Here is a 22,310-nt window from a genome sequence, read left to right on the forward strand (position 1 = left end):
GTTTTACAGCTGCGATCGATAAAATAATATATCACACAACCAATAATGTAAATCGAAAGACGCATTGTTGGTACATCAAGAAAAAAATGAATGAAAAGAACTGCTTAAATAAAATAAAAAGTTTTAAGGAAAATTTTTACACGCAAACTATATGTGCATGAAATTTAGAAGTATATAACAACTGTTAATATACTCGATATAAAAAAATATCAATTTAACGTGGGGAGTTATTTTTTAATAATCCCTTGAAATTGTCAAACGTGGGAGTTTTATGAAAATTAGTCCAATTTATCGAAAAGATTCTTTTCCAATTTACCATCCAAAGCAATGCAAACGAACATGGAGAGGAGTGCCGTCTCTCACACGCGCACAATTTGTTTGATGTTCAAACGAAAATAACAGTGCCAATCTACCATGCACCACTCCAATACGGACTCTTTTTTTATCTTCTCTGTATTTTATAAAAAAAGACAATGGCTCTCGTAGAAGTAATCAATAATATTTCGTAGCAAAATAATAGACTAGAAAGCTTATGTAGGTAGTGCAATTCTATTGGTATGTCTTATGAACTTGAGTCAACACATAAATCAAGTATTTTAATCATACGTCTTACGGTTAGACATATTAGATATTAACAGAAAGATCTTTCTCCTGGTAAAAATATCCATGTTATAAATTATGTGCTCACTGTATTTGATGTCGGCTGGTTCATCTTTGATTTGATTTGATTGATTTTGTGGGTGATGCATGATTGGATACCCAATCGAAGACATTGATATGTGATCATAAAACCCATAAAATCAATATCTTGCAACAATATTTGATTGATAGTTTCTTAGCCTCGTTGGATGTATTCCGCCTTTGCCGCTGTACTGTGGAGAATTAATCCGGGTAATAAGATAAACAAATAATTGAATAATCTGAACTTAGGCCTCTGTAATATTCAACCTTCCGCCTTCCCGCCACTCCCCTCCCTCCCCGCATCTTTCGGAACAAATTCCCCTTTAAGCAATTTGGTAAATGAGTTTGCTAACACCGTGAAAGTTAATTATAGGGAGTATGACTCGAATAAGGAAAATTAAAATTCTTTCCAGAAGCTTGGATTTTTATTTTTTTCATTACGATTCAAAAATAAGCTTTGTGTTTGTCTTCGGCTGTTTCAGATGTAATACAACGGATGGAGGGTTCGAGGGAATAAAGGGAAGGGGTTGGGTTGGGGAGGAGGTACTGCAGGCTCATTTGCGTGGAGACCCCTTTCATTTTTATTGAATACTAATTATTGGACGTCTCGTTTGTAAGTTTTAATTTCAGATTCAGCGGAAGAACACTCTGTGGGATGCTAAAAATAAATACATTTAAAATTAAACACTCTTCTTAGGGTGAGAGACAAAGGAAAGAAGGGCTAAAATACCATTAATAAAACTCGTTTCTGTATTTTTTAATTCGTTTATTTCCTTCCACATTTCATATTATGTAAATGAAACAACGTAGAGATGCTGTTAGCCATTTGAGATTTGTAATTCAGAATGGGGAAAAATGTAATTTGGACAACGCGTACAATTGAGCGGTGAGATAAAACAGATTTGATTATAAGAATACGGAACACCCGATGATATTATGTGACATTATTGAATAAAAACAAGTGCTTGTTTGTATGCACATTATAACAAAGCAATTCTCTATTCTTGTACGTATTGTTTTTAGTGCGACAAAATAAAATCAACACAAGCTGGATAAAGTACTCCTCATTTTTACGATGATCTGATTCAGAGATTTTGCATGAGAAAAATAGCCTTGAGGCTTGATCATCGATGTAAACCCCGTTTGTCTGTGCGGCGCATTTCACCCTCCAGTCTTTTTATAGTCGGGAGGGAGATCTCTACTGAGACTGGCAACTGGCAACGGGTAACTACCGAGACACGGAACGGGCCGAACCGCGAGATTGCTCCGGCATTTATCCCAAGCATAAGGAATACACTTTTTACTGGAAGTCCCTGTTTTTGTAGAGATTTCCATTTGAATTCGATGAAATCAATTCGGATAATGTTATTTATATCAGTGCTGACGAACTGTTTTTTGATGGGGAGGCGGTCCGATAGCTTCAGTTCCGAATTGTAATAATGGAGAGACATTTCACCACAACCCCAACGTCCCCAATAGCGGGCTATTCGGGATAAAGAATACAAATCCACAGTAAAAGAGGACCAATTTGACAATGCAAGCAAAATATACTACTGTATTTTAATGTTTGGCAAAGGATGCGCATCAGCAACATTTTAGTAAATAAATTAGAACAACAATTAACGTATTATTTTGTTAAATTTCGAGTAAAAACTCGGAATGTTATACGAAGCAGGTAGCATTTCTGTTATCCCGATGAATCGATGAATATAAATTATAATTCATAAAACATTGATTAACATCTAATAATGGACGTACATAATGTTTCTCTGATTTTTTCAAAGGATGTTCCGTTTACATAATGTTATTTCGAAAAACAAATTCGTTTGTTAGTTGTGGTGTATTTTATTGTTGTTTACATTTGAGGTATATTTGAACATTTCATTAACAAAGCAGTGCGGGACATGAATGACAACTGACAACATGCCGATTGGTTTCTATACATTTAAAAAAATTCATATGTTGATCTGTACAATATGTGCCTTATCACGCGAGGGAAGAAATAATAATATTGATCGTCTTACAAACAAACAACAAGAACATCAACGATTGAAATAAGAAAGAACCAAGAAATAGATAAAACTTCAAATGACATATTCTATTATAATTACCAATAATAATTATACAATAATAATTACAATAATTTACAATATTCGATCACAACGTGTTTTCTGTCAACCCATAGAATACTTAACATCTAATTAACATTAATGTATCGTACTACTGGCGTAGTTTAATAAAATAGCTCGAACGCCGAAACAAAAAGAGGCCACCATTAATTATTGTAAGTTCAAATAACAATGTATCATGTATGCTTTCATGCAAGTATTTCGATCGAAAGAAAATCAACCTATTAAAATATTTTTTTTTAAATATAATTGACTTGGGTTAGCTACTCAAAAAGTGGAAAGTTGACGTTATTAAAATATCCCGCTCCCAGAGAAACTCGTTGGAAACAATCTTAGAGTGGAATTATCAATCGGAAGCGGGAATACAAGAATATTGTTGCTATTGCTAATAAATGAATCCCAAAAAGCATCGGGTCATAGTAAACATTCATAATTCGGATTTCAGATAATTCCTTACACATATTTACAAGTTGTAGCACATTTCAGATTTATTTTACAGTGGTTCATTTGAAAACATAGATACAGTAAGTAATAATTTGATCATTGTGATTTTTTTCGTAAAACATCTCCAGACGAACAGAACAGAGCATACACTGCGCAAAACATAAATTCAAACAATATGGGTGAATGGTTTGTTTTTAACGCAATTGTGAAGGAAAAATATAAATATAATATTTACAACGATTATGATTCATATCCCTCACATACACAATCATTACTCGTTTGTGTCATTATTGATTATGGCAAATCACTAAGTCGGGTAGTAAATCACACAGGGAAAGGGGGATCCCTTAACAAACATTAGTTGAAGTTCCTCACTTTAATAACATAACAGGGTCAATCAAATTACTTAACAAATTCTTCAACACCACGATGCAAACTTAACTCGATCACTTTAAAATTGTCTTCTTAATTGGTAAAAATTTAACTATCCTTTTGTACCCGTGAATCAGCACATTGTTCTATCTAACGATTTAATAAATTCGTGATTTTGTCAACACTTCTTCACCGTGTCTAATTGTGTGTACACTAGTTACTAGTAACGTTTCCTTCACGGTCGATTGTTCTTCCAGAGCACTCGATGTTTGATGATGTGTTTGTTGGTCGTGAGTCGTGATGCGAGGACACGGTGTTGTCTGATGTCTGGTGTCTGGTGTGGTGGTTAGTCGGCTCGGTGAGGAAAGACACGTTGAGAGAGAGAGATGATGCGGCATCCGGCCTTCAGTTGGGCGGCGGGGAGTGGCGCGGGGCCCACCAGGCGGGAGGCGGGGGCGGCCTGCTTACGGGGTAGGCGGGCAAGTAAGCGCATTCCATCATCTGAAACAATAAAAGAAAGATACATCAGTTGATTGATATAACATGCTTATTCAACTCTCATGATCTCCGCGATAGAAACTTCCATAGAGACGTCGGTATAATAATTGCAGTCGGTAATGTGGTCCGTGGTGTGAGCGAGTGAAGTGATGACTATCTACGGCTACAGGAATACGCCATGCCAGGCTGAACGGGAACGGTACCTAACTGGGAAGGCAGGGAGACAGGGACAGGACAGGGACAAGCGATGCGCTCTGTAATGGCGGCTCGCATTGTTCCGTCACGCAGATTGCGGGCATTATTATCATCTAGCTTGTCGTCGGAGACACTATTCAATAAATTTGCAATCCAATAAACGTCGCAATACCCATACACCAATGCAGGCGGTTGGACGAGGGGGAGGAGGGGGTTAGCGTGGGAATAACATCCTCATCGGAAATGTTGCGGTGGTAAATGGTCGGCGGCACTCGATTGGAACTGAGTGGGTAAATCTACACCAAGATATGAGTCTGCCCTAACAAACAGCTATTGGACACAAAGATGGCTGCGAGTGTACCGCGCTCAAACGGTGTCAGATTGTAGCGATGTTTAGTTTAACAGACTGTTTAATTCACTTTGATAAATACGATTTAGTACCACATTGCTTAAACAAATACACTAATGCTAAATGTACTTGTTTGTAGAATGCACTCCGATAAACATTACTATCAAAGGTTGTTGTGCAAAATAAATCAATAGATGGATAGAAATCCAGCACACGGAGAAAATTGATTCTGTTAAAAAAAAGTGATAGCATACCCATTTCCTGATAAAATATTAGAGTCATTCAAAATAAATCGAGAAATCGTGTACTTTTCCTAATAAAAGAACACGATTTCTCCAATCTCCTATATATTCTAGATATATTTTATATTCTTAAAATCTAAAATATATACTACAGGCCTTTAACGAATGAATTGACAGAGTTCATGAGCTCGGGTGCCTTCGATCATGCGTGGTGGCCGATGAGTTACTGTGGTTGAAATGTCTAAAAAAACCACTATGCTGTAAACCAATTGATGAAAAACATGAAAAATTATATCATACAAAATATTACTTACGTAATGACTGACAAGTGCTTTAATTTACGGTAACTATATGTTCATTCGTTAAAGGCCTGTAGTCACATTTTCAACAGTAAACCGAATAATTTGACCAGATTTTTAATAAATCGACAGTTTTTATATCAGTAATTTGTCTTTGAAAAAACGGTCATCGTAAAAAGAATTGATTCGAAAGTTTATCTGGTTGCATTGTGGTTGTATCCTAATAATAATTCACAAAATACAATGGATTTGGAGTGTCCTCGTTTCATGCCCGATTTGAGAGATTCATTTGTAAATTCAGTAAATAATGGTCCGACCGAAGCTGACTACGGAGCCGTCTGATTTATCAGTTCATTAATATTTCAAATGTACCTATACACGATCCATGCTTATAGCAATCACATTCAATTGTTAGGATAAAGTGAATGCTTGTAAACACTGGGTTGGATTAGACTTTCCTGGATTTGTTAATAGATCAGCAAATTTTATTTAATGTTTACTAGATGATTAAAATTAAAAAAATATATTAGTATATAAATATATACATAGCCAAATGTCTTCAAACTACATGGTAGATATATGTTTCGATATATACATAAAACGGCACATGATAAACGTATATAGCTGTGAGGGGGTAGTTAAGGTGTTAAGAAAATGGCGCAATTTTTTTTTGTATAACGTGGCCCAAAGTATGTGTTACACAAATATATATATATATATATATAATTACTTAAACTACACGAATTTCCATCGCAAAGAAAAAAAAAGGAATGTATTATTAATTTTATTTAAAATCATTAACGGATGTTTTGACAGCCTGGCCGGTGAGGACCATCAATTATCGTGTATCGAATAAATAACACACTAGATTCCATCCTCCATTTAATGTGGTTGCTTCTAGCACTAATTTCAGGTACAATTCTTGATCTCAGAGATTGCGTCGTGCGGGGAATGTCGCTCTGCAACATATTTTACTTTAAAAACATTGCTTATTTAAAAAGCAAATAAACGTAGAGATATGTAATAATACTTAATTGTATCAGTTATTATAAGATTATTTTACTATTATGTATCTGTGTGTTTTACAAAAAAATGTATTGTATGTAAAATCCCAATAGGCGTTTAAATAAAGAAAATATTTAATGAAAAGTGATTTCATGATTCGTTTTTAAGGAAACCAACTAAGTATTATATATTTACACCACGAAAAAAAGCATTAAAAAAATATTCAAATTATTTTTGCGTGTTTACCAATGATATTTTAGCCAGCCATTCTCAGTGAAGTAATGTAATTTTTTTGATAATCTATTTAGAAATGAACATAAATGAAGAAAGAAACATTTTATTATATGACAAAACAATTTGGGAGGCGGGTATGGATACCGCCTCCCCGGGAACCAACACCTCTGGCATAGGTTACCCCAAGTAGTTCACTACTTTTGGTGATTTATTAGGTGAGGTATCTACAGGTGTTGGCGGCGAATGCGCCTGCCTACCAGCAGTGTGGCGGGCCGGATCGGGAAAGGCCGGTTTGAGGATACCCTTTGACCTCTCTCAATCACCGTCTTGCAATAGATTCCTTCCCACCTCTCAAACCCTTTTCCTTCCAAGAACTTCATCTCGTTCCTTTTCTTAAAAAGACTCATCACACAGCATCCCCAAAGCTGACATATGCCATGAGGAAAATTATTTTCCTCAGGCCTGCTGTCCTATCAGACGATATAATATATTATCTTTATCAGAAAAGAGCTAAAGAGAAAAAAGAGCTAGAACTAAGAGAGGTAAAGAGAAAACTTTATGTATATGGCGGAGTTCTTAAAATAAGTAAAAAAAGATCAGAAAACAAATAAAACGCAGAATTATTACACCTACTATAACAATAATTCATGAATGACGAGATCCGGTCTCATATTTTTTGTGTTCGGTTAAGAATTTACGACGCGGTGTTGCAGTCACGTATCATTTATAAAACAATGTTTGCTCCATTACGAGGCGATTTCGTAAAATTGATTGCCAAATCACGACCAAAAAAAGCAATTCCGAGTTAACCGATTTAGTGCGATAAACTATTTATTGGTGAGAACAAATCCACCGCCGCCAGAGCAAGATGGACGACCGAACGAATTGAATTGTAGTCATCCGGCAAGCGTAATTCAAGTTTTGACAACAAAAAATATTTTTAACGGATTAAACAGTAGCAATGTAGATAAGTAATTTATTTTTGTGGTGTTTGCTCTGGATTTTTATCGAGGTTTTTGAACGATTACGTGATTTGCGTGTTACTGACAACGCGTACAACATGTGCACTCTGCACCAAGCTCCGGCGTGCAATCACAATTCTGTGAGATAAAAACTCGCATTTATTGGTAATCGGAAATGGGAATCATTTTAAGTTGGTTCTACTCTTGTGCAATATCACAAAAAAACAATAACGTCAAAATAACAAAATTAATATAAAATTTACCTCGGTAGATTATTGTACTCTTTTGTGTCAATTATACCGTGTTGTTGACTTAAATATTATGTTGTATATACTCTTAATTATTATAAATGTGCTAGAAGTTTTCAGCACAATACGGTCTAAATTTGAGGTAGTTGTTATTGTTCTTCGTTTTCAAATCTTTGATAATGTTGCAAATCTATCGAAAAAGCAATTTCCGTGATGGAGGCACAGTAAATTAAAAAAAAACTCCAGTTCTCATTCCGATATTGGTGAAAGAAGCTGCGGCTACAGGTGAACCTTCTCATTTCAAAGTAAGACATCTGCGAGCACTACTGAGAGATTGCTCTAATCATGCTAATGGCCAATATACACCAGAGGGCTGGTAGCCGCCCCCCTCCACACCGCCCCCGGACACTTGTTACTTACCCAGATGAATTCTTTAAGTACCTACGCGGAAATGGAAAAATATTGGGGTACCTATTGTAGTGGGTACCTACCCGCCCGTGCGTTCTATTTCCAAAGGAAAAATACAAACCCCCTTCCTCTCCGAGCGGATGACGCTCTCGCTTGTGTAAGAAAAACTTTCAGGGTTTTAGAACACAACTTTTTAATGGCTGGAAACAGTTGGAAATAATAAATGTAATGTCGCGGTAGTGATTGTGTTTGATTTGATCAATAAAGCGTTTCTGATGGATTGCTCCGGAAGCTTTCGGAAGTTGAGTAATCTTATTACTTATACAATAAAAAATGATAGAAGAATCCAGATTATTTAATATTTTACGTAACGAAACATTTTAATTAAAATAATAACAGGTTTATGTTACATAATGTGACAAATTATAATGATTTCATTAATATTGATAGATACCATTTTATATGATTTTAAGAGTTACAAGAGCCTGGAGCAAGTGTTCATCTCCGAATCGGGGTATTCAGATCGTGTAACTAAACACGGCTTAAGTCATTTCAAGCAAAGTTTTGATTCCGAATGACATTTATCAAAATAAAGTTCATGCACGTTAGGGTACACAAAGTTGTAGTATTACATTTGATAGTAAATGGGGTATTTTCACAAAAAAAATCACAAACCTTTAAAACCGTGCGGAAGATTTGAAGATTATTTTTATAATTCTGGTCACTGTTCTGAGGTTTTACTCATGTTATTCCAAAAAATAAAAAAAATAAATATTCATCCTAGACTTGCAGAAAAAGTCAATAGATGTCACACATTGAAATAAAAATAAGATATATTTATCTAAGACACTGTCAAGATTGCCTTTAGTTCGAATTGAATCTTGCGATCATACACAAAGATAGCTGCAAACAAAAAGGTGCGTTGAGAAAATGAAGAAAATGTTGGTAGTTCTTATTCGAAGTATGATACAGTTAATTATGACCGAAGGATGTAGGTTCTCAGTAGCTCAGTTGGTAGAGCGTATCCCCGGGCAAGGCAAGGGCCCTGGGTTCAAGTCCTAGATGTGACCGTAACTTTTTTTGATTTTTCTGTTTCAATTTTATTTTCAGGAATCGCTAATATTGTCTTCAATAATTAAATATTATTTTAGCTGCCTCGGTGATGAGTGGCTAATCCGGAGGTAGTGGGTTAACATCCCGGCGCGAAAAAATATATTTTATTTAATTAATCACCATCAAGCATACATACCCCAATTATGTGGTACTCATATAAAATAAAATTAAAAAAAAACTAAATCACTTTTTCAATGAAGCATTGGTACTCTATCTTAACACCGTGAGGCTCTGCTGATTCAGTGTAATATTATTTAGCTTGTTCACGTGGGGTGTACAGTTGTACAGCCTCCACCAGGCAAAATTACCCGCTATCTCTCATTAACACCCCATTGACACGTGAACCGCGAGCTTATCTGCATTATTTAACCAATGTCCCCTGCTGAATCTAGACGCCATGCAGACTGGTGAATAAGTTCAATCAATGAGATTTTTTTAGGAGACACCCTTGCCTAACAGTTAATACTCTATCTTGCCTAACAGTTTACTAGTGAGATTTACTTATGAGATTTTTTTAGGAGACACCCTTGCCTAACAGTTAATACTCTATCTTGCCTAACAGTTGACTAGTATTCGGGATTTTTTTAAGTTTAGAGATGAAATTAATTTCTTTAAAGAATGTTCTAGCTACTTATTTTAAACAAGGAAAAACCAATATCTTCTATGCATAATTTTTAATCCATTGCCATCATTTTGGCATTCTATCTTTCGTTTTTAAAAAGGGCGCTTTGTTTATTCAAATTATTTATCATTTCAATACCACATATTGGTTCTTAAAGTTGTGTTCCTTGAAAACAAAACTTTTGTGTGGAAACGTTTTGGACATTTAATTCAAATATGAAAAACTAAAATACTTCCGAAATTCATCAATTATTTATTTAAAGATAGATACAAAAGAAAGAACAAATTACATATTAGGAAGCTTTGCCTGTCCAACTAGGAAAGTTTCCCGTTACAGGACAGACAAATTGACAGGGGTAGTTAATATTATTCCTTAAGAAATGTACATAATTACATTACAAAAAAATTCAATTACAAATAAAACATCGCAGATTGCAAAAACATAAATTATTTAAGTAAAAACTTATTTAATTATTGAAGATGATATTAGTGATTCTCAAACGAATATCTGACAGAAAAAGATACGGTCGCATCTAAGACTTAAATCTAGTGCCTTCGCCTTGCCGGGGAGCTGCTCTACCAACTAAGCTAATCCCATTTCCTTCGGACATATTTTGTTCGCTATAATTTTTTAAACTTATTTATTTTGTAGTTTTTGTTGAAAATACAATAACAAATTAAAACAATTATTATATATAATTATTCTTACTATTATAACTAATTAAATACCTTCTCCCTCCGCTAATCGTAATACTTTTATCTATTTATATATATCTTAATCTCCAGTACACTTGTAACTGAATGAAAAAAACCTTCGGTTTTGAAACACGTTTGAAAAGTTTGTTCTTAATTTAATTAAAATGAATTTGCATTTAGTAAACAAATAATTAAATTGTTTTTTAAACAAAATAATGACCCAAGGATAAGATTTGTAATGCCTTTATGTTGTAACCGCACAAGTCTCGACTGCCCGAAGCCAATATTTATATGGCCTATCCAATTTGGTGTAAAGGGAATGAATTGGTAAAGGAATTGAGATCGGAAAGATGAAGGTTGGGAGGCACACGCAAATAAAAGCTGGTCACATTTTAAGCCATTTCAAGAAATTGTGGTCTCACACCCAATTACATTTTAATAGTGAGTCGCAGTAAATTAATTATAAACTTCGGGATCTTCCCAATTTTCTGACTGAGCTATCGAGGTAATCTCCGATTGCCTTGATAATATATAATGACGAAACGCGAAGATTTTTATGAACACGTGTTCCGACGTCGTGATAATATATTCGTATTTTACTAAAAGTTTATTTGGAAACCTATAAATTGATTCTTTAAGGGCTGTTAATACCATTTTTAACTGAATTACCAACGATTTGAAGAGATTCTTAATAAATTAGCGATACTCATTTATCTCCGTGTATTCTTTTCCCCTTCCTTATGATCGCGGTTTAAATACTACGCAGAGCGTAAGGTCGGAATAGTAAAAAGCTTGGTATTAAACCGGGATTGATTCCGGCTTAAATATACCAACGCTGAACCGGCGCGTAAGAAACAAATAAGAGTGACGACTAGTGTATTCAAATTCCATTACCAGGCGGGTAAACACATCACCATGGTGCGGATTGTTTGGAGGGTATAGGCATCTGCGTCCTTCATAACTCGGTCCACAATTTGTTTGCAGCGGTGGCCATCGAGCCTTGGAGAGGTCACTCGCCCATAATGACTTCCTGCATGGCCGATGTAACCATCATTCATTCCTCGCAAACACACACTATTCGAGGAATCTGACGTTTCACAAAATGACGGACGCAAACACGATTTAATCGTCGATCATTAACCATTCATTGCATGACGATATGTTTTCCCATTGTGCCTAGGCGCTTTTTATTCACCGAGAAAAACACGAATACGAATGTGATCAAATCTAAAATACAATGTTTTAGTTTTCAGTGGAGCCTGGTTTTTACATTATTTTTAACTGCAACTATACAAACTAAATAGGGACTCAATACTGGTAATGACCGAACTCTAATCAAATGTTAAAAATATATGAAATCAGGTTGATAAAAATCTATCGTTGGTCTGGAAAATTCCCATCCTAATTTTAAACTAATCTAAACATTATTATGAGATAAATAATAAAAATATTTGGATGATTTGTATAGCGCCGTTTTTGTGAAAAGTCACCTCAAGGGCGCTGTATAAATGTATAATATATTTCTACAATGATCTATGCTATTAACTAACCACAGACTAGACAAACTATTATCAACTTATGGCTAACGGATTGCATCCACCGGTTTGTCGATCACTAATACAAAACTATATGTACAATGCATTTGATCAATGAACGTGATGCTGCTAATGGAGATATAAACCTACAACATTAATCAGGCGGAGAGGTTCATTGCGCAGTGCTCAAAGTCCCCTGGTTCAAATTTTCACGAATTTAAAACTAATATCTGAAAATCTCGTTCCAGAGAGGAATTTATTACTATACACATTCATAATCATTGCATTACAAAGTGGCTACAACAGTTGAGGCTTGCAATTCATTGTTTGAAAATCTGGACATGCCATAAGAAACTAAAATAAATATGAAAGAAAATTGGTAATTTTGCAATAACACATACTATCTGAATTTCATTTGAATTTTTGAGCCATGACAACGTCATTACGTTTAGAATCCATACAGAGTAACCACTTCTTTCTCCAGCCTATATTATTTAGTTATAAGTCATAACATGAATTAAGTCCGAATTTAAAAAATTATTAATGTTAAGTAAAAGTTGTTAGATTGTTTGGAAGAAGTTTCCACATGGCAATAAACTCGCCGTCGATGTATTATCATATAATATGTTACCTGCTGAAATTAAAAACTGTGCCCAAAACAAACAATTGTTGAACTTACTGAAGACTTGGCTTACTGAAAGAATTAATTTGTATTAGCTTACAATGACATATTATTCTAAAGAATTTTAAAATTGTTATTTATGTTTTTCATAATTTTCTTTTTCCTCATTTCTGTAATTTTTTTAATTATTCGTTTCATACATATTATTGTAAAAATGTTACTGTAAACTCACTATAATAAGATTTATAATGTAAAGAACCCATTAGACAAACTGCTAAAAAGCAGTTTATCAGGACTTTTTTGACTTATATTTGTAAAGTGTGTGAAATATAAAAAAAATGTATATATAATATGAACAGGTATTAAGAAGTGTTAATAATGAAAAAAAAAATTATAAAAATGTTTTTTTAAATTAAGGAAACATTTTTGATTACCAAAGCTTGAAGCGTTGATACGGTTTGTTGGTATATCTAATCTGAAATTGATTCCCCACAGTCCAGCGCCCGATGCAGCGCAGTTAGGGTGAGGGAGGAACGAGAAATAAACTACGCGAAACAAATAATAACAGGAGAATATTACTTGGTGTAAATGAGTTTATTAGAGAGGTTTTCTCGGACAGCACTTGTGGGTCATCAATCATGGCACAAGTGCTGCGGCTACGTCTTACGTTGTACCGAGAATTGGTGGCAAATAAAGCGGTATAACGATAGAAATGTGAACAATTTTACTTATTTATTTGATATTTTTAAAATTATTATATACTTTGTTTATCACGTGCACGCGTGACAGCCGTTTTGCATTTCGAATGGAATATCAAACCATAATTTTATTTTATTTGATAAAAAAAAATTGCAGTATTTGATAATGTGACCTCATTGTGTGCTTTATCACCATTTTGCAGTTTAAATAGTTGTTATTACTAATAATATCCTTTTTTATATACATAATTAATGGTGCGTATTCTTAGAGATTTTATGAATCAATCTGAAATTTGATTAATCTATTGTGAAGTTATGCTATATTGCTTCGTTATATATACAAAAATATAATTACATAATTAATTAAAAAGTGGTATGTACGTTATTTTAAGATTAGGTTAACTGATAAATTTTAGTTTTTCTGTTCCAGTAAATGAACGATTTGATTATTTACAATGGCATTTTGCAAAATTTTTGTGTTTCCTATACATATTTAATAATATTAATTTTCAATTTACAAAAATTCTATTTATTTATAAACAAGTTATGCTGTGTAATAATAATTATAACTACGCGTGACAGCTGTTTCGCTTTCTGAAAGCATTATCCGATAGTTTGATTTGTGTTTTTTTTGTAAATTGATATTATTGAATATACAAAAAAAAACTTAAAATTAAAACGGATTTTTAACAACTAAAATTTACAACAATTTTAAAGGGGGGGATGTTGTTTAATTCTGGCGCATCAATAACATCATCAAACGCCACTATACAAATGATCAAATTATTAATAATTGATGGGGGTTGGATTATCATTTGATAAAAATTCAAATTAACTCTTCGACAGGCTGTTGATTAGATAGGTATCTACATATTTAGTGAGCACGGATAGAATGGAATGACAAAACGAATGAAAAAACACAAAAGACGTAATTGGTAGAGAAAATACCCAAATGAATCTAACAATCGACCGGCAATTCTGAAACTGTTGAATATTGAAGTTTTTGACATGTTTGCAATAAATTGCGAAACGAGTTTCATTCAATGCAAAAAAATACATTTTCCCGAATCGCATGAATGATATTCAATTTGGTGGGTAGGGTCCCAGCGGTCACTTCGTTAACTTGCTTTCGCAAAATATTGACAGAACCGAGCACATACACACGTACATACACACGCACATACACACACACTCACACCTACACACGAGCATGTTACGATGTAGTAGAGCAACAGTAATAGTTTTAAGGCGATGCCATCTGTAGTAATGCAAAATCATGTGTTTTTGGTTTGAAAATTTGGTCGCCTAGAAATGTTTCAGATGCTTTAATTAAATACTGCGAGTAGAATACATCTTGGCCTTTGAAATGATCGAGTATTTTTTAGATAAGTCTTTTTAAAAGCCCAGAAAAAATAATGTAAAGGCCTATGAAAAATGCTTTAAAGTTAAAAATCTCCTACTTACGAGCCCATTTTTACCCGAGCCCGGTTTTGATTATATTGTATAATGTGGCAAATTAAGTTATTTATAAAATGATCGAAAAAAAAACATTTATGCCTGAACATCCACAAAATAAAATAAAAGGCACTTTTTTTCTTGCATAAATCAAAACAGGCGGACGGTGTTAAGTGGGAATTTAAACCTTATCGCCATCTACGTAAGGGTTGTTATTGATAGCGGCTCAATTAAAAAGATTACACAACGTAGTGCATCGCCTTAAATATTGCATACGGAAAATTCAGTCGTGCTAATTTTATTGTGAGAAAGGACCTAGTAGAGCGTTTAAATTTGTTGAGTCCCAACTGCTTGGTCAAGGAAGTGGAGGAGGGAAGTACCCGGCTATTTAGATCTGGTCACATAACAAAGCCAAATACATAAAAAAATATTGTTCTTTAAAGTATTATCCCAATAAACTACAATTGAGCAATTTGTCAACAGGATGTACATGTTCAATTTATTTATTTATTTAACGCTCAGAGGGCTTTTACATGGTTGGTAGTATAATTTTAATTTGACAGATACTTTGAAACATAAAAAAATAAGAATAAAATTACATTTGATAAAAGCTATGCAACAAGTCATACAAACACAAGAAACAAAAACAGCTATTTGTAGGTTTATATGATGTGTTTAGGAGTATTGTTGAAATAAATGTTTTAAATGATCCACAAAACTTGCCAAGTTGGTATTGAATATGTCAACATCACCCAAGTAATGATTTCTTTTTTGGTGTGAAGTCGTTGTATCGGAGAGTGGGAAATGTAGTTACGCTTATGTGTGCTGCTGTAGAATATTGTATTTTGTCGTGTTGTTACTGTGGGTGTATGTATGTTTATAAGTTGCAGGAGTTCACAACAGTCGAATTTAGAGTTAAGTATTTTGAATAAGAACGTTAAATCGTTTATTTTACGTCTATCTTCTAATGTATGTATTTTTAGAGTATTTAATAAGAAATTGTATTTTAAGTCTTCGACAGGGATATTTAATTTAAAATTTATAAAACGTAGAAATTTTTTTTATATTCGCTCAATAATGTGAATTTTGTAAGATGGAGACCAAACTACTGAGTTATATTCAATTAGACTTCTCACTAGAGATACGTATAATAGTTTAATGGCTTGTAAAGAATTAAAGTTTTTAGTTGTTCTTAATACGAAGCCTAGTACAATTACAATAACAATTACAATGTAGATATCTATACATAATATTGTTACTACTTTAGATTATTATTATTGGCAGACATAATTTAAAATAACACTAAATCTACGAGCTAATAAATAATAACTATTGATTGATAGTGATGACAAGTATAAAGTATTTCTACTTATGAGCCATATTTTCAGCATATATCTGAATCTATTTGGGAATTTACAATTTTTTATTTACATGGCAACATTTTGGGCACTTTTTAATACTTTTCAATTCTTTATAATGATCTCTTACTTAGGGTATAAATAGTCTTCTATTAAACTAAATTGAACGAAACGAACATTTCATTGGAGCAATTTTAAGGAGTTTTAAGGCCCGATTGGCCAGACTTTTGGATCACTAAATATTGTGTTCTTCTTTATGCTATGATTTCTAGCAACTTGTCTCACCTGGATAATCATGATCTCTAACCGGGGCGATATTTTCTACCCTGGAACTGGTGGTGGAACGTCATCTTCCACATACGAGGGTTATCCCAAAAGTAAGGTATATTTTTTTATAAAATACACCGAGAAATCTTACCGATATAAAATATTGCTAATTTATTAAAAATCTTGACAAATTATTCGTATTCCTGTTAAAAACGGAATTGCGGGCCTTTAACGAATGAATTGACAGATTTCATAACAAACTATCAGTAAAACACGAATGTTTTGTGAGGGGTGACCGGATAAATTATCACATCTTTAAAAAGTTATATAAAGTCATGGAAAGTGATGGAACAAAAACTTTATTAACTGGGTTAAGTAGGTTAGGTTAGGTTAAAAATTTTTTTTTTTCATCGTTTCTAATGACTTTATATCACTTTTTAAAAGTGTGTTGAATTGTCACTGTGTTGAGTTATCATGGAACCGTTGTGAGGATGTCGGAACATGTCTTTATAAAAATTCGAATATTTTGGCATTTCGTCATTCATCACGATCCGATATATTCTGAAAGTACTAATACTTTAGTGGGAAATGGCATGCCATCACGTTTTTAACAGTATTTTAACAAATCTGCAATACTCATTTGTACATATTACTCCGTGTACAAAGGAACAGTAATTTGTACAACTTTTAAAGTTTGAAAATTTATCTATTTTATTATTAATGTTGTGTAGTACAAAACGATTTTATTTTTTGAAAAATATAATTGTATGAAGATACGCACAGATTTCCTGAAAATCTTCATACAATATCGAATTATCTAAAAATGACGTTTTCGGCTACAACAACATCAATAATGCCATTTTATTGCAACACTACCCATCTTGCGCACACCTTCCGATATTTTAAACGTTATCTCGTCATCTAATTTTGACACGGTATACTAAAAATGCCTCAGCGCTTACAGGAATGCGGAACCGAAATGGCGATTATGTAGAAAAATAGATAAACATTCGAGCTTAAAAAGACATAAAAATTGCACATTTGATATCGTTAAATTCGATATTCGAAAATCCCATACAATATTTAATTCGTTTGAATTAGGTTTTGTGAAGGCTACATCTTTCCGATGCATTTTAAAACAGAATTAGTATAATATATTTTTGACTTCCCAATCCAACTCCAGCTACAAATTTCGTGGTAAATTTAAAAACCTCCACTTGCCGGAATCCGTCAGGCGAGTTTCAGTGGTTGTTCAGCGTCAAATATAGATATTGTATTATTGGGAATAAAACGCTCGGAACAATCGCGGTTGGTGGAGGTTTCTGCCGGACAGGTACAATAAGCAACACAATGATCCTACTCGAAACTCAAGAGCGGGGATGAATATTTTCTACGGAATTAGCGCGTTGGAAAATCCGTACGAACCAATTGGTAAGGAATATCTTCCAATTAATTCGAGTCCAGAATGTTTGGAATAAAAAAAAATGCCAGAGAAAATCTTTTTACTCAAATGATTTTCGAATATAACGTGTACAAATATTTTTTAACATACAGTGGTATTTGGTTTCCATCGCAGCATAGTTGTATATAAATGAAAAAATAATAGAAAATGATATAAACGCAATTCAAACATAGTTAACACAACCCGTGTTTTGGAAAAATCGTAACATAGTGTATATCTAATTTTTTTAAACAAGAAATTAATAACCGGTTTTGGCGCAGATTTATCGGGACGTATGCAATTTTTAGTAGTTCTGCGCTTGTAAACTCTCTTGATTTCACTTTATTAATTAGAAAAGGAGAGTTTACTATGGAACTATCAGCGGCACGCTTATAAACCTGTCCAAAGAAGGCATTTTTGTTACGAAACCGGTCGGGATGTTCTAATACATAATCTACAAAAAGTTTATTTTGTTTAAATATACTTTACTGCAGAAAAACCCTAAGACAAAAGTGACAATGACGCAGATACGGTAGTTCCGAAATCTCTTGGTTTATTCTTATAAACAAAATGAGGGAGGTATATACTACCTTGTTTCATCTTAAAATGTTAATTAGAAAAAAAACAATTATTGACAATGCACTACGCAACGTAAACATATCACACGTATGCTAAAATTCAGCCAACAAGTGATAGAGTAAACCTCCTGAACAAAAGATATCAGCTCTGCAACTGGCCTCCGAAAGCCTTTGACTGGCCGCCAGATTGCATGTAGAGCTCGCTAAAGCTTGCGCCTAAAATAAACTGAACCTAACGGTTTAGGTATAATTTCATTGTGAGGGACGTTAGCCGCTGGCCGGAGGCGACCCGCAAAGCTTTTGTGGCCAAATTGGACCATCGAGTTGAGGGCATAGCGCTTCAAGTTTTTACCGTAGGACGGGGCTTCAACGGGAGGTGATAGGCAACCAAGGACTGAGAGATCGAGCGAGAATAATTGAGTTTTGTAAATTATGGACAAAACACCTAACTCAAATTCGAGTGTCTTTCTTGATTATCCTAAATATGCGTTGGTCATACAGAGATGTGTGGGGGGCACCATCACTGATTCCATACGGCAAGTTCACATATTGAGGTCGATAGCCCGGTGGGTAGGACTTCCTCCCTTCCTACTTCCTCCCTTTACAATACGAGTAATGCGCGAGAAAAAAAAATTTTACGTATCAAAATATCACCTCAAACATTATAATAAGTTAGATGTAAAATTGTGGACAATGTTCACAATATTATTATTAAAAGACCTGAAAAAAAGATTTGGGCATTAACTGCTTCCAGATTTCGAAATTCGTTGACTTCGTTAAATTACTTCTAACTTCGTTATTGGGGAATATTATTGCATATATACATTGTGCAATAATTCATCTAAGACAATATGTTGAGTAAATGTTGGAATCTGGAAGACGGAATTTTCCTGTGTGTTAACTTGGCCCTCATAAATCATCGTGTTAATTTGGCACCGAATAATAATAATAACTAAAAATCATACTGGCTAATTTTCAAACCACCATTTTTGTGAAATGTCACATCTAGGGAGCTTATTTGTTTGTAATAGCAGCCGAGGATCCAATATTTTAGCAATCAATAAGACAAGGTATCTAATTTTATATTAATAATTAATTTGTAACCAGAATTGCCATTTTTAAGACCCCGCATTCCAAATTTCTACCGATTTACAACATACCATATCCCTTGATTACTCTTAAAAAATATTGAGATATTTTTTAATAAAATCTCTATTCATTTGCCAAGTTCATAAATATCGATATGCTCCGAAAATTATGAACAAATATCTGGTTCAGTTATTTAACACGTTATAGAGTTATACAACAAAAAAACAGCTATACAATCAAAAACACAACTTTAAAAAGTTATATAAAGTCATAAAAAGTGATAAAATAAAAAATACGTTAAATAGGTTACGTAGGTTAGGTTTATATATGTTAAGGTGTGTTGAACTGTTATTGTGTTGAGGTATCGTGTAACCAAAAAAAAAAAGTGTTTCTTTAAATGCAACTTCAGACATAATATATATCGCGAGATTTGAAATAAGAAATGCTTTACTAAGTATTTTCACTAACTCCTATTGATTATTATCGTTTTTTTTTAATATTAGCGTTCTCCTTCTTATTTTATACATTATTTTTATCTCACTTTCAAATCATCTTATTCTTATTTTTGAACACTAACTACGGAGCCTTACGATACGATACGATTTTACCACCACAGCCAGGAGCACTCCTGTCCCGGTGAGATCGGTACAATAGGGGGCACACTTTTGTTAGGTTTGGAACACGTGCTCTGAGGATTGGAAGGAGGTTGGAGTTTAATCGACCGGTATACATGGACACCTAATAAGCTAATATTTGAGTTTAGGATGTGCAGGAATAAAGGAATTGATTGAGCGTTATTGTTTCTTCTTTATGACTTCCTTCTTCTTAATTTTTCGTATACATATCTCAATTTCAAACGATCTTCTTCTTAAATACATTTTATGACTTAACATAGAACCGTTTTATTTGGTGAAATGTAAACCATTATAAACCAAGCATAGTTAAGTCTCTGGATGTGCAAAATGTAGTTGATCGATTTATTTGGTGAAATGTAAACTATTATAAACCAAGCATAGTTTTGCACATTAAGTCTCTGGATGTGCAAAATGATGTTGATCTTTTATTTGGTGAAATGTAAACTATTATAAACCAAGCATAGTTTAGTCTCTGGATGTGCAAAATGTAGTTGATCGATTTATTGTATCTAATGATCAAATGATATTTATTTTATGAACTTAGGTATTAAATTTCTGCTTTATTATGTCTGTAAGAGCCCTACGGGAGTTCAATAGATGGATAAAAAATAAATAAATCTTATTCTTCTTTTTGAACGCTCACTATAGAGCCAAATAATAAAATTAATAATATTTGTTTCAACTTATATATAGTAAAAAAAAACATTCACGTGCGTGAAAAAAGCTATGGAATCAAAGCTCAGTTGGCGGCAGGACATAAATGAGTACGAATCGGTCAATTTAACAGTGCAGGCTTCAGAAATAGCGCGGGTACACTATCAGCGCATGTACACCGACGCAGCTTAGTACTGCCATAATAATGGAGTACCGATTTCGACAAATTGCATTGAAAATGGTGTTTACTTTCCATTACGGCCTGAAGTGTCGATAGCGATATGAGGGAACCCTTTCGCTGTGTGGGTTCACAGGCGCAGCCTTTGTGCCGGGAAAGCGGGAAATCTATGCGTATAACTCTTTACACTCTACTCTGCACGTTTCCTGCAGTTTCTGCGGCCTCGTAAACACAGCTTTATCTGGACGTGCAGTTGACTAAGCTTTCTTGGCCGAATTCATTATTAAAATTGCTGAATTAAGGCGATGCACTACGTCGTGTAATATTTAATATTGAGCCGCTATCAATAACAGCCCTTGCGTAGATGGCAATAAGGTTTAATTTCCAGCTTAACACCGTCCGCCTGTTTTGATTTATGCAAGAAAAAAACATGGCCTAAAAGTGCCTTTTATTTTATTTTGTGGATGTTCAGGTGTAAATATTAAAAAAATTTTCGATCATTATATAAATAACTTAATTTGCCACATTATACAATAAAATCATAACCGAAAATGGGTTCGTAAGTAGGAGATTTTGAACTTTAAAGCAGTTTTCATAGGCCTTTACATTATTTTTTTCTGGGCTTATAAAAAAATTTATCTAAAAAATACTCGATTATTTCAAAGGCCAAGATGTATTCTACTCGCAGTATTTAATTAAAGCATCTGAAACATTTCTAGGCGACCAAATTTTCAAACCAAAAACACATGATTTTGCATTACTACGTATGGCATCGCCTTAAAGTTTAATTTTAAAATATTTCAGTTGAATAGCTTGTCATGGTCTACACCTAATTGTTTCATTGTAACTCAGGACAGCGTCAATTTAACACACTTTCGAAAAGTTTGTTAAAGTCTTTAAAAGTGATGAAAAAAATTACGTTAAATAGATTAGGTTTACAGGTATTTTTATGTATTTTTTATATGACTTTTGAAGGTTGTGTTGAAGTGTATTGAATTGTCACTGTTCTGAGTTGACCGGTTATAACACTTACTCTCCTCAGTACTATAAATCGTAAATAATTCAAAAAAAAAATACTGCGAAAAAATTCTTTATACCTTCGAATATCTAGGCATTTTCATTTTGCTCACAATTTTTGATAAAGCGTTTTGACACCTTTTATTCAATCTTTTGATTGGTGGGTGGGGGAGGAATCAACTGTCATATTGGAAACCAATTTTCTTTAGTCTATTTAAGACACGTTTTAAAATGCGTTATGTCTATTGTAAGTCTGAAGAGTTCTTTTCATCTCAATTTCTTCTAAT

The 22,310-nt window shown here is 33.7% G+C and overlaps 1 protein-coding gene across 1 annotated transcript in view; it reads right to left on the reverse strand.

The window, feature by feature from the left end:
- Nucleotides 1-1,451: 1,451 nt before the first annotated feature.
- Nucleotides 1,452-22,310, reverse strand: part of LOC149424218 (LIM domain transcription factor LMO4) — a 362,556-nt gene continuing 341,697 nt past the window's right edge. Inside the window, exon 5 of the mRNA XM_089631226.1 lies at nucleotides 1,452-4,127. The gene's annotated coding sequence lies outside the window, so the exon portion shown is untranslated. The remainder of the gene's footprint in view (nucleotides 4,128-22,310) is intronic.

The sequence above is a fragment of the Hesperophylax consimilis genome, chromosome 4 (genome assembly GCF_061612785.1).
Source record: "Hesperophylax consimilis isolate HC1 chromosome 4, BYU_Hcon_1.0, whole genome shotgun sequence".
Taxonomy (NCBI): domain Eukaryota; kingdom Metazoa; phylum Arthropoda; class Insecta; order Trichoptera; family Limnephilidae; genus Hesperophylax; species Hesperophylax consimilis.